The 19,414-nt window shown below is 41.3% G+C and overlaps 1 pseudogene; it reads left to right on the top strand.

Annotated features, from left to right (window-relative positions):
- The first annotated feature begins 478 nt into the window (after nucleotides 1-478).
- Nucleotides 479-19,414, top strand: part of LOC132061329 (mechanosensitive ion channel protein 10-like) — a 48,664-nt pseudogene continuing 29,728 nt past the window's right edge.

The raw sequence follows: 19,414 nt of genomic DNA, 5'->3' as shown, positions 1-19,414 counted from the left end.
AATGATGTTCCCACATGTAGGTAGAAGCCTTACATACCTTATTTTCTCCAAAACTTGTAGAAAAGAACTGAACTTGAAGATGAATCCCAAAGACTTCAACCTTGGATCCTTGAGATAGGGTTTCTTGAAAACCCTAGGTTAGAGATAATGAATTTCTACTTAGAAATCATGTGTATATGTTAGAATTTACTTAAGGCTTGGAATAGGCTTACCTTTGTGTATTTTAATAGTGGGAGGAGAAGAACTTCATTCTAGGGCTTGAGAGTATGAAAAAAATAGGATTAAAAACTTAACTGAGACACAGCCTGAGGTTACTTCTGATCAAGCCATGCACGAAACTATGGCCAGAGTATTACTTCATCTTGATGCCCAGTAGGCGGCCGGCGGTGTTACTACACCTGGCGGGGTTTCACAGACTAGGGTTAGGGCGTAGACCCCTGAGCAGGGACCGACGCGGGTAGCACATCCCGCTGCAGCTATGGCTGCACGCATTGATCTGATACCCGCTCCTGGTGATGAGATTAGGCCCGTGGAGGGCGTTGTTATGACTGCTTCTGATCAAGAGCTAGTTGCGAGATTTAAGAAGTTAGAGCCACCGAGGTTTGCTGGTACCTCGTCTGAGAATGCCTATGAGTTTATTCTTGATATTCATAAGTTGTTGCACCATATAGGGATAGTGGAGACCTACGGCATTGATTATGTGTCCTACCAGTTTCGCGGCGATGCGAAGACGTGGTGGAGGTATTTTGTGGCGTGCGGACACAGAGGTTCTCCCTCTTTTGTGACTTTAGTTCTACTCACGGCCTCCCTTGAGAAGTCTATGCCCCGGTCTTTGAGAGAGGCATGTAGGGAGCCATTTTTACACCTTGAGCAGAGGGGCATATCCTTGGAGTCCTATGTGACCCGTTTCCTCTATTTGGCCCGTTACTCTACTCCGTTGATCCCTACTGAGGCCGATAGGATGCGGTGCTTTGTTAGAGGACTAGTGGGCTTTCTACAGATTCCTTGTCTTCAGATGGAGTCTATAGGGACTTCCTTCCAGTCCATTATCGAGCATGCTTCTATGGTTGAGGGCGCTAAGGCTCGTGCTTTTGGTGGTGGTGGCAAGAGGCCACGTCAGACTGGCAGTTTTGGTGGTTTCGGTTCGAGGTGCGCTGGTCAGTTTTCGAGGCCACTTTAGCCCTATTCCATTCGTCCCGTACATTCAGCATTACCGGCTTTCTCTAGTGAGCCACCTAGGCTGAGCGCTCTTGAGAGTTCGTTCTCCAAGATCGGTGGGACAGGATCGCTTCCATCCGGGTCTTCGGCTCATGTTTCAAAGACTCGACTCCTCTTACCGTTACTCTTGTGGAGAGGTCGGGTCATGTTGCTAGAGATTTCCCGACCAGGCGGGACCAGTCACCGAGACTCTGTGTGTCACCCGGTGGTCGAGGTGGGACTTCTCAGAGAGGCGGTGCATAGTCAGGCCGCAGTACTTCCCATAGTTCTAGAGATGGGTCCCAGCCAGCTAGAGGTGGTACTCAGAGTGTGAGAGGGGTATCCCAAACTGGGCATGGTGGAGCCCATTGTTACTCATTTCCTGGTAGGCCCAAGGCAGAGGCCTCAGATGCTGTGATCTCAAGTACTATTTTTGTCCGTCTTCGGCTTGCAAACATCCGTGTTATTTGATCCGGATCCACTTATTCGTATGTATCCGCATTTCATGCCGTCGGTTCGAGATTTGCCTTGTGATAGCATAGATATGCCGTTCATGTGTCTACTCGGTCGGAGGATACGTGGTTGTCGATCGAGTCTACCGGTCTTGTTTCGGGTTACTTTATGGGCACGACACTTGGGTAGATTTCCGATGATTCTTGATTTAAGGACTTTGATATTATATTAGGCATGTCCTGGCTTTCTCCTTATCATGCGATCCTAGATTGTCATGCCAAGACAGTCACGTTAGCCATGCCAGGCATTCCTAGGCTTAAGTGGAGAGGTACTTCTAGTCCCGCTCCGAAGAAGATCATTTCCTTCTCTTGGGTGAAGAAGTTAGTAAGTAAGGTTTGTTTAGCGTATTTGGCGCATGCTCGTGATACGACGGTTGCATATCCACCCCTTTAGTCTATCCCTATTATGAGCGAGTTCACCGAGGTATTTCGGTCAGATTTGTCAGGTATGCCACCCGATCGTGACATTGATTTATGTATCGATGTGGACCGGTCACTCGTCCCATTTCCATCCCACCATATCGGATGGCACCTGCCGAGTTGAGAGAGCTTAAGGAACAATTGCAGGATTTATTGAGCAAGGGGTTCATTAGACCAAGCGTCTCCCATTGGTGTGCTCCTATGTTATTTGTGAAGAAGAAAGATGGGACCATGAGAATGTGTATTGATTATCGCCAGTTGAACAAGGTCACCATTCGGAACAATTGCCCTATGCCTCATATTGATGATCTGTTTGACCAGCTTCAGGGTGCTTCGATGTTTTTGAAGATTGATTTGCATTCCGGCTATCAACAGTTGAAGATTAGGGCGGAGGATGTTCTGAAGATAGCATTCCGGATGAGATATGGCCACTATGAGTTTTTAGTGATGTCTTTTGGGCTGACCAATGCCCCGACTGCATTTATGACTTTGATAAATGGCATCTTTAGGCCGTTCCTTGATTCCTTTGTGATTGTGTTTATTGATGACATCTTGGTGTATTCCAAGAGTAGAGTAGAGCATGAGAGCCATATATGTACCATTCTTGGGTTGTTGAAGAAACATATCTTATTCGCTAAATTTTCTAAGTGTGAGTTCTGGTTGGCGTACGCCGTAGTATCTTGGGCAACGGTGTCTGCGTAAGGAATTATAGTTGATCCATTTAAGATTGATGCTATCATAGGTTGGGCGAGGCCAGCCACCGTTACGTAGGTTCGTTTTTGGGTTTGTCCGCTATTACCGTCGCTTTGTGAAGGTTTTTTACGCTATTGCTTCATCCCCTTGACCCGATTGACTTAAAAGGATCATTCCTACAGCCGGACGGATGATTGTGGAGTGGCTTTCAAAAGCTTAAGCTTCTTTTGACTACAGCCCCGATCCTAGCCTTACCTGTGGAAGGTAAGGATTTCTTGTCTATTATGATGCTTCCCATATGAGTTTGGGTGTTATGTTGATGCAGAAAGGTAGAGTGAGAGCTTATGCTTTCTGTCAGTTCAAAGTTCATGAGTAGAATTATCCTACCCGTGATTTGGAATTGTTGCCCGTAGTCTTCGCCTTAAAGCTTTGGAGGCACTACTTGTATGGTGTTCATTGTGAGGTTTTTACCGATCACTGTAGCCTTTAGCATGTGTTTACCCAGAGAGATCTTAATTCCAGGCAGCGCCAATGGATGGAGCTCCTGAAGGACTACGACATCTCTAATCTATATCATCCCGGAAGGCCAATGTGGTGGTTGATGGCTTGAGTCACAAGGCAACGAGTATGGGGAGTTTAGATCGATTGATTGTTTCTGAGCGTCCGTTGGCCATGGAGGTTCAGACTCTGGCCAACAGTGTTACACCTCAGAAATTTTTCGTTAGCGTACAGTGAGTAGACTAACGAGGGGTATGATGTATACGATATTTTGATGAGTAAGAGATAGCATTTGATGACCCTAAACGAGATTTCAAAGGCATTTAAGGTAAGAAAAGAAAGTTGTTAAGGAAAGCAAGTATATGTTGTATGTCCGGCAAGATTTACGAGTATCGACTTAATGATGACTTAGTGATGTTTTGGAAAAGAGTCATTACGTCCCTTAGATTGGTATTGAGGTGTTAAACAAGTGTTAAGAAGGTCCCATAAGGATTGGAGATCAAACGAACGACGGAAGATCATTTTAGGAGAAAGGGGTTATACGACCGACTTATACGGTCCGTATAAGGGTCTGTATAACACCCAGCAGAGATGATGTCTGCCCAGTGGTGAACCACGACCATTTATACAGGCCGTGTAAGGTTCCACGAACTATATAAGTATCCGTAGAAGTCCCAACGAGCTGAACAAGTTCAGTTATATAAATGTGGTCTCACTTCATTAATTTCATTTCTCACACTTCTTCGTCTCTCTCAAGACCTCTAGAAGGTTCCATATACTTCATTTACAAGAACACAAAGGAAATTGATGATCAACTTCATCAAACCAATAAAAATCAAGAGTGTGAAGCATATTAAAGTCATCTAAGTCAAGAAATCCCATTGGAGGTGAACTAGGGTTTTGGGTGCAAGAAGAGTATTTCACTCAAGACTTATTCTTCCATTATCTAAGGTGATTTTTACGGTATTTCCATGTTATTTGAGGTGTTAGAAAGTTGAAACACTTGGATTATAAAAGAATATATGAAATGGGTCATAAATGTGGGAATGGTTCTATTGTTGAGCCATAGATTGGAATGAATCATGAATACAGATATGTTGCGAATGTAAGTATGTTATGAATGACCTTTAAAACATGGAATAAATATTATATGTGAAAGAATGCGATAGTGAACTTTGATCATGATTATGGAGAATTGAAGTGAAATTGTGAAATGTGGATATGGTAAGTAAATGTGATTGTTGCTATGAATGATTGGGAGTTGATATGTGATATGAGGGAAGTTGTATAAACAAAGGAAATGTTGCCCAATTTTCTGTAGCTTTAGTAAGCACGTTCTTATAATTGTTTAGCTAATGTCGATACGAATTCTCTTGAAGGTAGAACGTGTGCATTAAAGGAGAACGAGCAAGCGATAGAATAGTTAAACGACCAAGGTATGTAAGGCTAGCCTTTCTTTCTAAGGCAATGGATCCTATGCATGATTTTCCTCCTTCTTCAAGAATTTCCTATACTCCGGAAAACTAAGAGCCTATGTTCATGAATAGCCATATGAGATAAGAGATACATTACGAATACGATAATGATTTGATGTTCCTATAAAACTAATGACGCTATCTATATTCTATTGATGTTGATCATTCTATACACTCACCTTATATGCTAATTCCTTCAAGGTGAGGCAGAATGCTTATAAATGCTCCAAAATGTAATCGGGGGTTCACGACCTTATGTCACCCCGACATAACCATAGATGCTTCCAAGTTCTAATGAATGTTTTAAAGATAAATGTATGATGATGTATAGCTTATGATATGCCTATGAATGTGTAATAATGTTAAGTTTATGATGAGTATAACGATGCGATTCCACCGCGCCTAGATGGCCAGGCATGTCACCGTGAAGGCGGGCTGCATACGATTACACCGTGCCTAGATGGCCGGGCATGTCACCGCTAAGGCGGGCTGCTATGTTTACACCGAGCCTAGAGGGCCGGGCATGACACCACTAGTGGGCGGCATATGATGGTTACCCGGACGCGGGTTAACGATGATGATGTACGTATGATATGATGATGTATACGCTATGGTAAATCATGTGATATGCTTATGTATAAAATTTATCCACTTAAAAAGTATGCAGGTTATGTCTTCATCTTATGCCTTACATACTCAGTATAATGTTCGTACTGATGTCTGTTTTCTTTGGATACTGTGTTCATGCCCACAGGTAGACAGGGAGGCAATCCAGATTCGTAGGAGCGATTAGCTGATTTGAGAGCACTCCATTTTCCAGAGGTGCCATTGATTATTCTTTCGGTATATATGTATATGTATGTTTTGGGCATGATAGGGTCCTGTCCCGTCCCTATGTCTAGCACTCTAGTAGAGGCTCGTAGATGCGTAGTGTGGGTAGTATGGCCTCACAGTTCTCATTGTATATATATATATTGTTTTGATGGCCGGAGGACTCATGTATATAAAGTAAATATGTTTCAAATAAAAAATAGTTTTCTATGATTATGAGTATAAGAAATATGAATGAATGCAGGATGAGTAATAGAATGAGCGGTGCTCGGCGGTTAGCCCCGGGTACCCGTCACAGCCCGTACTCGAGTCGTGACAAACAATTTCATTCGTCTTGATATTTCAGCTCCGAGCAGGATTTTGGCTTGTATAGAGGCGAGGTCATCTTTATTGGATCGGATCAGGGCTCACCAGTTTGAGGATGCTCAGTTGAGCAAGATCCGAGATAGGGTTTCGAGAGGTGAGGCCAAGGAGGCCGTGATTGATTCTAAGGGCATCCTGCGGATTAGAGGGCACGTATGCGTTCCTCGTATCAGTGATTTGATTCAGTTGATCTTATCTGAGGCTCACAGCTCTCGCTCTTCCATTCATATGGGGGCGACTAATATGTACCATGACTTAAGACAGCACTATTAGTGGCATCGGATGAAGAGAGATATAGTTGATTTTGTGGCCAAGTGTGGAAATTGTCAGCAGGTAAAATATGAGCCCCAGCAGCCCGGTAGGGTGCTTCAGAGGATGCCCATTCCTGAGTTGAAATGGGCGAGGATTACAATGGATTTTGTCACGGGCCTTCCGAAGACCCTTGGCAAGTTTCATTCTATTTGGGTGATCGTGGATCGGTTGACTAAGTCCGCTTATTTTATTCCAGTTGCGGAGAAGTTAGCTAAGATTTATATTTGGGATATTGTGAGATTACATGGGTGCCTATTTCTGTTGTATCTGATCGGGGTGCTATCTTCACCTCCCAATTTTGGAGGGCATTTCACGAGGAGTTAGGTACCCGATTGGATCTTCGTACAACCTTCCAACCCCAGACCGATGGCTAGTTCGAGTGGACCATTTATGTCAAACCCCCAACGAGGAGTATGACGGGCTCCGACTCATAGGTCGGGAACCACCTGACTTAACGATTATCCTGAATACCATACTATAACTCAGAGAACACCTGCATGCAGAAAGGGCCCAACATAGAAATACCCGATAATCCAATAAATATGTACAAACGCAAACCGATAAGGTCGCTACAACATCATGAGTATCATAAAGCCGGCAAGGCTTACAGGAAAATATCACAACCTAGATAAGGCCGGCAAGACCATACATAGTATCTACATACCCCACTATGTCTATGAGCCTCTAAGAGTGTACTGTAAACATATATTACATTAACTTAAAAGTACCAAAATATAGCAAGTTCGGAGTAATGGCACTTGGCCGACACGGCCAAGCTAGAGTCCTCTGCGGATGCTCTCCGATAACTGCATGAGAACCTGAAAGACGAAATGCAGTACGGGACGTCAGTACGGATAAAAGTACTGAGTACGTAAGGCTGGAAGCAATAACATAAGTAGGTCAGAATTATAATCAGAGTAGAGGTAACCTGTCATCTGAGAACGTACAATATGTAATGCATGAATCTTAAAAATCATATGTAGGTAAGCACATATGTAAACGTGTGTATATATACATATATATAGTGTTATATATATATATATATATATATATATATATATATATATATATAATATATTTATTAGTGTTGCGAGAACGTGCAACCCGATCCATAAATATTAGTGTTGTGGAACATAGAACCCGATCCATAGATATAGTGTTGGGGAACGTGCAGCCCGATCCATATAAGTTAGTGCCGAGGAACATACGGCCCGATCCATAAATATCATATGTTAGTGCCGAGGAACGTACGACCCGATCAATAAATATCATATGTCAGTGCCGAGGAACGTGCAGCCCAATCCATAAATATCATATGTTACATATACATAATTTAAATATTATATGTTACATAAACATAATTTAAATAGCATGCACGAGGGCCCAATAGAAGCCACTAGTCAATCGGAGTGACATAAGGTCGGTGGCCTCCGAACAAATTATGAAATTGGTAACAAATCCAAAGAAATAACATAATGATGATAAACATGATAATATACCAAGAATCAATCAAATAACTAAGACATTAAGATTTGGTCTACATGATATAGGAATGGAGTGATTTTATTATGGAACGTTCATGTCCATGCTCTAGTTAGATTCGTGCCAAGGAAAGAGAGAAACAAACACCTTACATACCTTATCCGTCAAGCCATCACTTCAAGCCACCACTTAAAGGATCCCTTACTTCGATGATTTCCCTTCACCTGAACCTATATATTGAGAAATATACCTTTAATCATACTTCTATCATATTCCTACATATATTTATATGCGTTAAATATCGAAGGATAATTCGGGTTACGAAAATTTGGGCGGCATTTCCCTATATTATCTAGTTCCTCCAAATACCAAAACAACTCCCAAAAATACCAACAATATAAAAAACAATATCATCAACATCCTACATAACAAATATGTATAATTCCATCCAAAACTTTCCTCAAACCTCAATCCATAAGCCAACAACACCAACACAACAAACCATAACTTTTATTCTTAGAAATATTCCTAAATCAATGTTAATAACGATAGATTCATACCTTATCCTTACTAGAATAGAAAGATCTTCAATATTTACTTTGAATCCAAGCCAACTCCAACACAAGACAGTACTATAATCGCGACTACACGTTACTCGGACCTTGATTAATACTCCGTCACTTGAAATTACTCAAAATCCTCACTTTTGTGTTGTATGTATGCTCTCATATGTTGCTGATCTTTTAGGGGAATTATTACGGTGAAAAATCAGGGTTTTAACCCTTATATAGTGGGTTGAAGTCAGTGGAAACTGACTTTAATTTGCCCTTCGCGTTCGCGGCCTTGGGTCGCATTCGCGAAGGGTTTCTCAGGGTTACTCTTCGCGTTCGCAACCCTAAGGTCGCGTTTGCACAGGGAATTTTCTACTCTAGTGACCTAACTTGTAACGTCCATAACTCTCTACTCCGATATCCTATCGACGAGCGGTTTGTTCCGTTGGAATCTAGACTTCATGAACTTCAGTTTAGGCCTTTGCTTTAATTCAAAACTCCTCATATACTAAAAGATATTCTTTATCTAAGTAAAACTCCTCATATACTAAAAGATATTCTTTCTCCAAGTTGGAACAAAATTGCCCCTCATATTTTCTTCAAAGTTCCAACAAATTTAATTTCCTTGATTCACTTGCCTTTCAATCCTTCCATAGCTTATTATATGAACTTAAACTCTCGTAACCTTGAGATAGGTGCATATAATCTCATATACCTCCTAAAAGGTAGCTCTAATCTCAATATACAAAACTACGGGGTATAACATTCTCCCCCCTTTAAAAACACTCGTCCTCGAATGTTGGGATACTTGAGGTATAATCATATATTTCAGGCTTTCACAAGCTGTAGTAAAGTCTCCCTTATAATTTGAGCACTACTAATACTTATATTTTGAAAGGTCCAATTTATGTTCCCTACCGGATACCATAATCAACAACACAAAATGATACAATAATTAGAATAACATTTCCCGTCACATTCACTCTCAAGGAGTTGAGATATGACTTTTACCTTGTAAGTTATTTATTGATAGAGCGGACTCTTGTAAGGTTTCTTGGAACGAAGATCATCTCAGTAGAGGAATAAGTGAGGGTACTTGGACTTCATGTCTGCTTCAGCTTCCCACATCATCTCTTCCCCGTCCTTGCTCCTCCATAGAACCTTTACTGACGCAACCTCTTTGGTCCTGAGTCTACGGACCTGTCTGTCAAGAATGGCAATTGGTTCTTCCTCGTATGTCAGATTCTATGTAACTTGTATATCATCAACATGTATAATTTTGGAGGGATCTCCAATACATTTTCTCAGCATGGATACATGAAAAACAGGATGAACTACTTGCAGTTCTGATGGTAGCTCCAATTCATAAGCTACCTGGTCTACCCTTCGGACGATCCTATAAGGTCCGATATATCGGGGATTGAGTTTCCCTTTCTTACCAAACCGCATCACCCCCTTCATAGGTGATATTTTAAAAAATACCCAATCACCTACTTGAAACTCCAATTCTCGTCGACGTACATCTGCATAAGATTTCTGACGACTCTGAGCTATACGTAACCATTCCTGAATAAGCTTTACCTTTTCAATAGCCTGATGAACAAGGTCTGGCCCAAACAAGCTTGTTTCTCTAACTTCAACCCATCCGATAAGAGATCTACACTTTCTGCCATATAAATCCTCATACGGAACCATTTTGATACTAGCATGGTAGCTATTGTTAAAAGAAAACTCTATCAGAGGCAAATGATCATCCCAACTTCCTTGGAAATCCAGTACACAGGCTCGTAACATATCTTTCAAAGTCTGAATAGTCCACTCAGTTTTCCCATCTGACTACGGATGGAAAGACGTACTAAGATTTACTCGAGTACCAAGACTTTCCTGAAAAGATTTCTCGAACTTTGCCATAAATTGAGCGCCTCTATCAGAAATAATAGACACAGGAATGTCGTGCAGACGCACAATCTCCTTAAGAGATAATTTAGCATAGTATTTGGCAGCATAGGTGGTTCTTACCAGCAAGAAATGGGCTGATTTGGTTAACCTATCAACAATTAACTAAATAGAATCGAATTTGCGATGAGAACGGGGCAATCCCGTGATGAAATCCATATTAATCACTTCCTATTTCCACGTTGGGATCTCTATTTCTTGTAATAAGCCACTGGGTTTTTGATGTTCTATCTTTACCTATTGGCAAGTGGGGCATTGAGCTGCAAAATTAGCAATATCTTTCTTCATACCATTCCACCAATAAAAGCCCTTAAGATCCTGGTACATCTTCATGGATCCGGGATGGATTGAATACCGGGAATAGTGAAATTCTGACATGATCCTGTCCCCAAGCCTGGTTACATTTGGAATGCACAGGTGGCCTCGATATTTGAGAACCCTATTTGAGTCAAGTTCAAAAGTCGAGATCTGATTTTGTTGAACTCCTTCCTTGATAGAGACTAGGACTGGATCCTCATATTGTTGAGCCTTTACGTCCGAGGTAAGAGTTGATTGAGATATATTATGTAAGGTAATCCCAGTGTCTTCTGAATCTAGTAGGCGAACTCCCAGATTTATTGAGCAATAAATTTCTCTAGTCATTTCCAATTTTTTTCGCTGGCACATACAATAGACTGCCCATTGATTTGCTACTTAGAGCATCAGCTACAACATTAGCTTTGCCAAGGTGATATAAAATTTTGGCATCGTAATCTTTTAGCAATTCGAGCCATCTTCGTTGTCTCAAATTCAATTCTTTTTGCTTGAATATATATTGAAGGCTTTTATGGTCTGTATAGATATCAACATGGACCCGTATAAATAATGTCGCCATATCTTCAGAGCGTGAATCACTGCCGCCAACTACAGATCATGGGTTGGATACTTTTGCTCATGTTTCCATAGTTGTCGTGAAGCATAAGCGATCACCTTACCATTTTGCATCAGCACATATCCCAGGCCAGTGTGTGACGCATCATAGTATAGAGTGTAACTCTCAGTGCCTTCTGGAAGGGTGAGAATAGGAGCGGATGTCAACTTATCTTTCAATTTTTGGAAACTTTGCTCACACACTTATGACCATCGAAACTTGGTCCCTTTTTGAGTTAATTTTGTAAGGGGAGCTGCCATAAAAGAAAATCATACTATAAATCTCAAATAATACCCCGCAAGGCCCAAGAAACATCGAATTTTTGAAGTTGTTGTTGGCCGGGACCAATTCTTAACGGCTTCGATATTTTGATCGTCAACTTTAATACCCTCATCAGACACAATATGGCCTAGAAAAGCCACTGAGGTTAGCCAGAATTCACATTTGGAAAATTTTGTGTACAACCTTTGATCTCGCAATGTTTGCAGCACCCTTTAGAGATGATCAGCATGTTTCGTCTCCGAATGAGAATATACCAAGATATCGTCAATGAATACGATAACAAAAACATCCAAGAAGGGCCGGAATACTGTGTTCATTAGCGCCATAAATGCCGCAGGAGCCTTTGTCAATCCAAAAGACATAACTAAGAATTCAAAATGCCCATATCTCGTTCGGAAGGCTGTCTTTGGAATGTCTTCCCCTTTTAGACTTAGTTGATGATACCCTGACCTTAAGTCAATCTTCGACAAGCATTTGGCACCCTGTAGCTGGTCGAACAAATCATCAATTCTAGGCAATGGATATTTTTTCTTGATAGTCACCTTATTCAATTCCGTAGTCAATACACATTCTTAGCGAGCCATCCTTGCTATGACGCATAATACCGTGCTCCCACGGAGAAGCATCAAGCCTAATGAAGCCTTTCTCTAACAAGTCTTGCAATTTCACCTTCAATTCCCGTAATTCGGCAGGGGACATATGATAAAGAGGAACGGAGATGGGCTGAGTGCCCGGGTACACATAAATCGCAAATTCAATTTACCTCGGGAGGGAGATCTAGTAATTCATCAGGGAATACATCCTAGAATTCATTAACTATAGGAACGGATTGCAAGGTTGGCAGTTAGACTTCAGTGCTCCTAACTCGAACCAAATGATAAATATAGCCTTTGAAAATCATTTTCCTCGCCTTAAGGTAGGAAATCAACCTACCCTTTGGAGCTGGAGTATTGCCCTGCTACTTAAGAACTGGATCCCCCGGAAACTGAAATTTCACAGTTTTTGACCAACATTCCACATCGGCATAGCAAGAGACTAGCCAATCCATACACATAATAGCACCAAAGTCCACCATTTCTAACTTCACTAAATTAGCAAAAGTTTTACGGTCACATATCGTGACCACGCACTTACGATAAATTCATCTCGCAACAACAGGTTCCCCGACCGGAGTAGAAACTAAGAAATGCTTGGACAAAGATTCGAGCTTAATGCCGAACTTATCAGCAATATAAGCAGTGATATATGATAGTGTGGAGCCCGGATCAATCAATGCATAGACATTATGAGAACAGATGGATAAAATACTTGTCACAACATCCGGGGACAACTCAAGATCCTACCGCCCTGTAAGTGCAGAAATATGATTCTGACTGCTGCCTGACCGAGGCCTGACCGAGAGGTCTGGCCTCTTCCCCTACCTATACCTGCTGGCGCTGAAGTAGAACCTTGCCCAAGAAGGCGACTAGAAGATGAAGAACCTGTGATCGAACCTGTCGGCTGTGCCGGACCACCTCCGTCGCGAGCCGGACAGTCCCGTATAACATGACCAGGCTGCCCACAAGAATAACACATACCCCTATACCCTGGTAGCACTAGCCAAAGTGGCCCTTACCGCACTGATCACAACGGGGCAGTGGGGGCCTTGCCTGGCTAGATTCTCCCTTATAAAAGGGGTTGGTGCCCTCGAACTCTGACCCGGTCCAAAATAATTAGGTCGATCATAACGCTACCTCTAGAACCAGTAAGGTGCACTAACTACTGAAGGAGCTGATCTTCTATAAGAATAGGGCCTACAATCTTCCTGATAAAGCACATGAATAATTTACGGATCTGGCCCGCTTATAACGGCCCCTATTCGGGTCTTGCTCAGTCCGCTGTTGACGTTCAAGGTCCTCCAACTTTTGAGCATACACCTGAATACGAGCAATATCCATGCCACCCTATAATGAAGCCATCATACAATCCTTAATCAGGTGAGGTCCAAGTCCAGTCACGAAACGATGTACCCTGTCTTCCATTTCAGCTACCATCGCCGGAGCATATCTAGCCAAGAAGTTAAACTTCAAACTATATTCCCGAACGCTCATATTTTTCTCGGCTGAACAGAAACTCATCGCTCCCTAGCCCTCCGAACCTCAGCGAGCAAACAATGATCTAAAAAGGCCCTAGTAAATTCGGACCATACTGCTGGAGGTGCATTCTACCCTCTCGACTGTTGCTAGGACACATACCATACTGCGGCCATATCCCACAAGCCTATAAAAGCCAGATCCACCGACTCCGTGATCAAGCATGCATTATCCTCAAAAAGCGCGCGCCATTCGATCTACAAAGTTCGAGGGTCATCCTTCAGGTTTGTCCCCATGAACACCGAAGGGTCCAAAGTAAGAAAGTCACGCACGCGGGAACTAACAAACAAGTCCGGAAGGCGCCTTTCCGCCGAGTCGAGTAGCCACCAATCTAGGTTAATAACTCGGACCGCATCTCGCAAGTCCCGATTTGGAACAGGGGGAGGAGTCGGAGGCCGAGGAGCCGGAGGGACTCGGAGCTCTATCATGCTCTTTAAGAATCGATGGAGTAGATGTAGGATACGAGAAAGGCTCGAGCCTCGCCATGCCCTAACTCGGCCGGGGATATTTTACGGCCTTCCCCCGCCGTCCCGTATTTTATCGTCTTTCTTTTTGTATGAGGCATCGTAAATTTAAACAGAGAGATAAGTCGATAATGTCATCCTTGCTTGGTTCTATCGCACGATTTAGATCATGAAGAAAAGCGTCTTCCTAAATGCCCTATAGCCTCCTGGAAATAGATATGGTGCATGACATATCGATAACCAGGACTCTACTGGACATGGCTCATAGACATCCCTAGGACGGAACTGCTTTGATACTAATTTGTCACACCCCTAACGAGGAGTATGACGGGCTCCGACTCATAGGTCGAAAATCACCTGACTTAACGATTACCTTGAATACCATATACTATAACTTAGAGAACACCTGCACGCAGAAAAGGTCCAACATAGAAATATCCGATAATCCAATATATATGTACATACGCGAACCGACAAGGTCGCTACAACATCACGAGTAACATACAGCCGACAAGGCTTATAGGAAAATATCACAACCTAGACAAGGCCGGCAAGACCATACATAGTATCTACATACCTACTATGTCTATTATCCTCCAAGAATGTACATGTAAACATATATTACATTAACTTAAAAGTATCACAAGATAGCAAGTCCGGAGTTGTGGCACTTGCTGACACCGCTGAAGCTAGAAGTCCCACTGCGGATGCTCTCCAATAGCTCTGTCAGAGCCTGCTGCACAAAATGCAGTGTCCCGTACAATGAGACATTATTACGGATAAAAGCACTGAGTATGTAAGGCTGGAAGCAATAACATAAGTAGGTCGGAATTATAAACAGAGTAGAGCTAACCTGTCATCTGAGAACGTACAATATGTAATGCATGAATCTTAAAAATCATATGTCGGTAAGCACATATGTGTGTGTATATATATATATATATATGTGTGTGTGTGTGTGTGTGTGTGTGTGTATATATATATATATACACACACACACACACACACACACATAATATAAGTGTTAGTGTTGCAGAACGTGCAACCCGATGATAAATGTTAGTGTCGTGGAACGTACAGCCCAATCCATAGATATAGTGCTGCGAAACGTACAGGCCGATCCATATATGTTAGTGCCGAGGAATGTACGACCCGATCCATAAATATCATATGTTAGTGCCGAGGAACGTACAACCCGATCCAAAAATATCATATGTTAATACCGAGGAGCGTACGGCCCGGTCCATAAATATCATATGTTAGTGCCGAGAAACATACGGCCCGGTCCATAAATATGATATGTTAGTGCTGAGGAACGTACGACCCGATCCATAAATATCATATGTTACATAAAAATAATGTAAATAGAATGCACGAGAGCCCAATAAAAGCCACTACTCAGTCGGAGTGACATAAGGTCGGTGGCCTCCGAATAAATTATGAAATTCGTATCGAATCCAAAGAAATAACTTAATGATGATAAACATGATAATATACCAAGAATCAATCAAATAACTAAGACATTAAGATTTGAGCTACATGACATAGGAATGGAGTGATTTATTAGGGAATGTTCATGTTCATGCTCTAGAGCCCGTTTGGATTGGCTTATAAGTTGCTTATAAGTTGTTTTCAGCTTTTTTGAGTGTTTGGCTAGCCAGCTTAAAGTCATTTTGTGCTTAAAATAAGCTCAAAAAAATAATTGGGCCCATTTGACTTAGCTTATCTTTTTTATAAGCTCGAAAACAAATTTATAAGCCAAAAAAAATAAGTTAGACTACCCCAACCTTTTTTTTTAGCTTATAAGCTGCAAACAGCTTATAGGAATAAACCCATCCAAACAGGCTCCTAGTTAGATTCATGCCAAGGAAATAAAGAAACGAACACCTTACATACCTTAGCCGTCAAGCCACCACTTAAAGGATCCCTTACTCAGATGCTTTTGTCACGACCCAACCCGATGAGCCATGACTAGTGTCCGAGCTGGACACTCGTATACGAACCTGTTAGATATAGTCAGACTGAAACTAAGGACAGCATGGAAACTTGTAAAAGCAAACTATAAACTCATAACGCCATATATCATAATGAACCTGTCTCCTGAGGAGTCACAGCTAACCAAAACATAACATAATATGCAAGCCGACAAGGCTGCCACTATATACGGAAATACCCAAAACGAACCATATCGACATAGCTGACCAAAACCTATATACAACCCATACATGTCTACAGACCTCTAAGAGTATAAAAGTGAAATATGACGGGACAGGGCCCCGCCGTACCCTTGGATATGCATAATTCTATATCAAAGGATCTGTACCAAAATAACTTAGGCTCCGGAACAATGGAGCTCTCCAAACAGCTGAGCAAAAGTCCTAGGCTGGAGGATCACCAAACTGAGTGTCTGCACCTGCGGGCATGAAACGCAGCCCCCGAAGAAAGGGGGTCAGTACGAGAAATGTACTGAGTATATAAAGCATGAAATACAATAAAAAAGATCATGACTGAATAAAAGATTATAGGAGGCAAGTATGATAATCAAAGATACCAATGCACCTGTGCCTTACGAGATGAGAATCATGCATATCTATATCATATACCATACCCGGCCTATTATGGGACTCGGTGAATGAAGTCATATACATATATACCGTACCCGGCCCTCTAGTGAAGGTTTCGGTGAAATAATCATATATATATATATACCGTACCCGGCCCTCTAGTGAGGGACTCGGTGAACAATGCAATGAAACTGTGCACGAATACATACCGCGCGCGGGACTCGGTGAATGATATATTAACGCATGCACGAGTAGAATATCATGAGCAACCATATACAAATTAAATCATCATCTGAGACTCAATAGAATAATCAGAATGAACCAACACTGGAGAATTAAGACAACTATCATGTCAAGTACCATTGAGAACTAGAATTTACTGGAATTATGTACGTTCATCGTTCGCTCGTTTATGTAATTCATGCCAAAAAGAAGGAAAGGATAGCTTTACATACCTTTGACACTTAATCCGTGACTCGATATGTATACGCTGCCCGAAGTACCTCAACCTATATTAAGATGTTATGAACTATGGTTAAGCTACGGAAAAGCTTAAAACGTATTTCAAAGTTAGTAGCTTCTTTCTAGAAAATTGGGCAGCATTTCCCCTATATTGCTCACTTCCCTCATATTCAAACCAGCTCTAATACAACCAGAATAACATCAATAACAACACGTCCAAGTTACCACATCAAGAACTAGCCAAAACAAGGTCCAAGAACACCTCGAAATAGCCCGTACCGCACGCACAACGCTCCAAATCAGTCCACACGTTGCAATAATCAACATAACAACCGCGACATATTCAAGTTATTCCTAATGATTTATAGCCACAACACATCATCAAAAATGACCTTATATTAGCCCAACAATTACAACCACCCAACAATTAATCTTTCGGATTACTAAAGGTACGTTTTAGACTTATTTTTTCTTTCAAATCGAGCAACAACAATAACAATAACTATTATCCATATACAAGTAAATTCCATCAGCGACCTAACAATAACATGCCCCAAACAACCCATCAACTACAACAACACATATACATAATCATAACTACACTTTTAATCCTTCAACTCAAGAACAAATTTCTACACGATCGCCATACCATAACGCCCAACAATAACCTACCAATATCGTATTTATGATCGTTTCTATTATGAAAAGAAGAGAATACATACCGTAGACAAGAACGAGCCAATTCTGCCCGAGTTTTCAATAATCATGACACTACTTGAATGGAATGAGATATGAGGTTACTACCCACTTCTTCTTCCTCAAATCAAATACCAACGTTGCTGCTCACTTGAATAAAAAGAGGGCTGGAACATTTTTTTGTCCTAAGAACAAGATGAATTCAACGTGCTACTTGCTCCTAATTCAACAAGAAATGAGACCTAAGATGTAGATAATATTGCTGCCTCCCTTAGACGTTTAGAACACCTACTAGATAATTGTAATTTTCTTTCTTCCAAACTCTTGAAGTTGGCCGTGAGCTCAAGGTTGCAACCATGGCTGTTTGTAACTCTCTCTCAAATGAATTTTTGTGAAGATGAAGATGTGTAAATAATTAGTCATCACCATATATATATATATATATATATATATAGCCGCTTACCCCATTAGACACGTGCCCCACTTTAGCATGCACCAATCCTAATCAGCCATGTTTTAGTGGGGCCCACTTAGTGATCTAATTAGATTAATTAATCCCTAATCTTCACAAATATCTTCACACTAATATTAGTTAATTAGCAACCCGTGCAATATTGAAATTGGGATTAAAAAGTCCTTGTCTCATATCTCACAAATAATCTTGTCCTTGAACTTATGTCGATTAACTTATGAATAATCCAACGTACAAAAGTGCGGGATATAACAGCTTTCCCTTCACTCGAACCTATATATTGAGAAATATACCTTTAATCATACTTCTATCATATTCCTACATCAATTTAGATGCGTTAAATATCGAAGGATAATTCGGGTTACGAAAACTTGAGCAGCATTTCCCCTATATTATCTACTTCATCCAAACACCCAAACAGCTCCCAACAATACCAACAACATCAACAACAATATCATCAAGATCCTATATGACAAATAAGTATAATTCCATCCAAAACTTTTTTCAAACCTCAATTCATATGCCAACAACACCAACACAACAAACTATAACTTTTATTCTCGTAAATATTCCTAAATAAATGTTAATAAAGAGAGATTTATACCTTATCCTTACTAGAATAGAAAGATCTTCAATATTTACTTTGAATCCAAGCCAACTCCAATGCAAGACAATACTATAATTGCGACTACACGTTACTCCGACCTCGATTAATACTCCATCACTTGAAATTACTCAAAATCCTCACTTTTGTGTTGTATGTATGCTCTCATATGTTTCTGAGCTTTTAGGGGAATTATTATAGAGAAAAATTAGGGTTTTAACCCTTATATAGTGGGTTGAAGTCGGTGACTAACTTAAATTTGTCCTTCACATTCACGGCCTTGGGTCGCATTCACGAAGTGTTTCTCAGGGTTAATCTTCGCGTTCGCGGCCCTAGGGTCACATTCGTGCAGGGAAATTTTCTGCTCTGGTGACCTAACTTGCAACATCTATAACACTCTACTCCGATGTTCTATCGGTGAGCGGTTTGTTGCGTTGGAAACTAGACTTCATGAACTTCAAATTAGGCTTTTGCTTTGCTTTAAAACTCCTCATATACTAAAAGATATTCTTTCTCCAAGTTGGGCCAAAATTGCCCC

The sequence above is a fragment of the Lycium ferocissimum genome, chromosome 6 (assembly GCF_029784015.1).
Source record: "Lycium ferocissimum isolate CSIRO_LF1 chromosome 6, AGI_CSIRO_Lferr_CH_V1, whole genome shotgun sequence".
In the NCBI taxonomy this organism is placed as follows: domain Eukaryota; kingdom Viridiplantae; phylum Streptophyta; class Magnoliopsida; order Solanales; family Solanaceae; genus Lycium; species Lycium ferocissimum.
The sequence above is the reverse complement of the archived record's forward strand: the minus strand, read 5'-3'. Positions and strand labels throughout refer to the sequence as shown.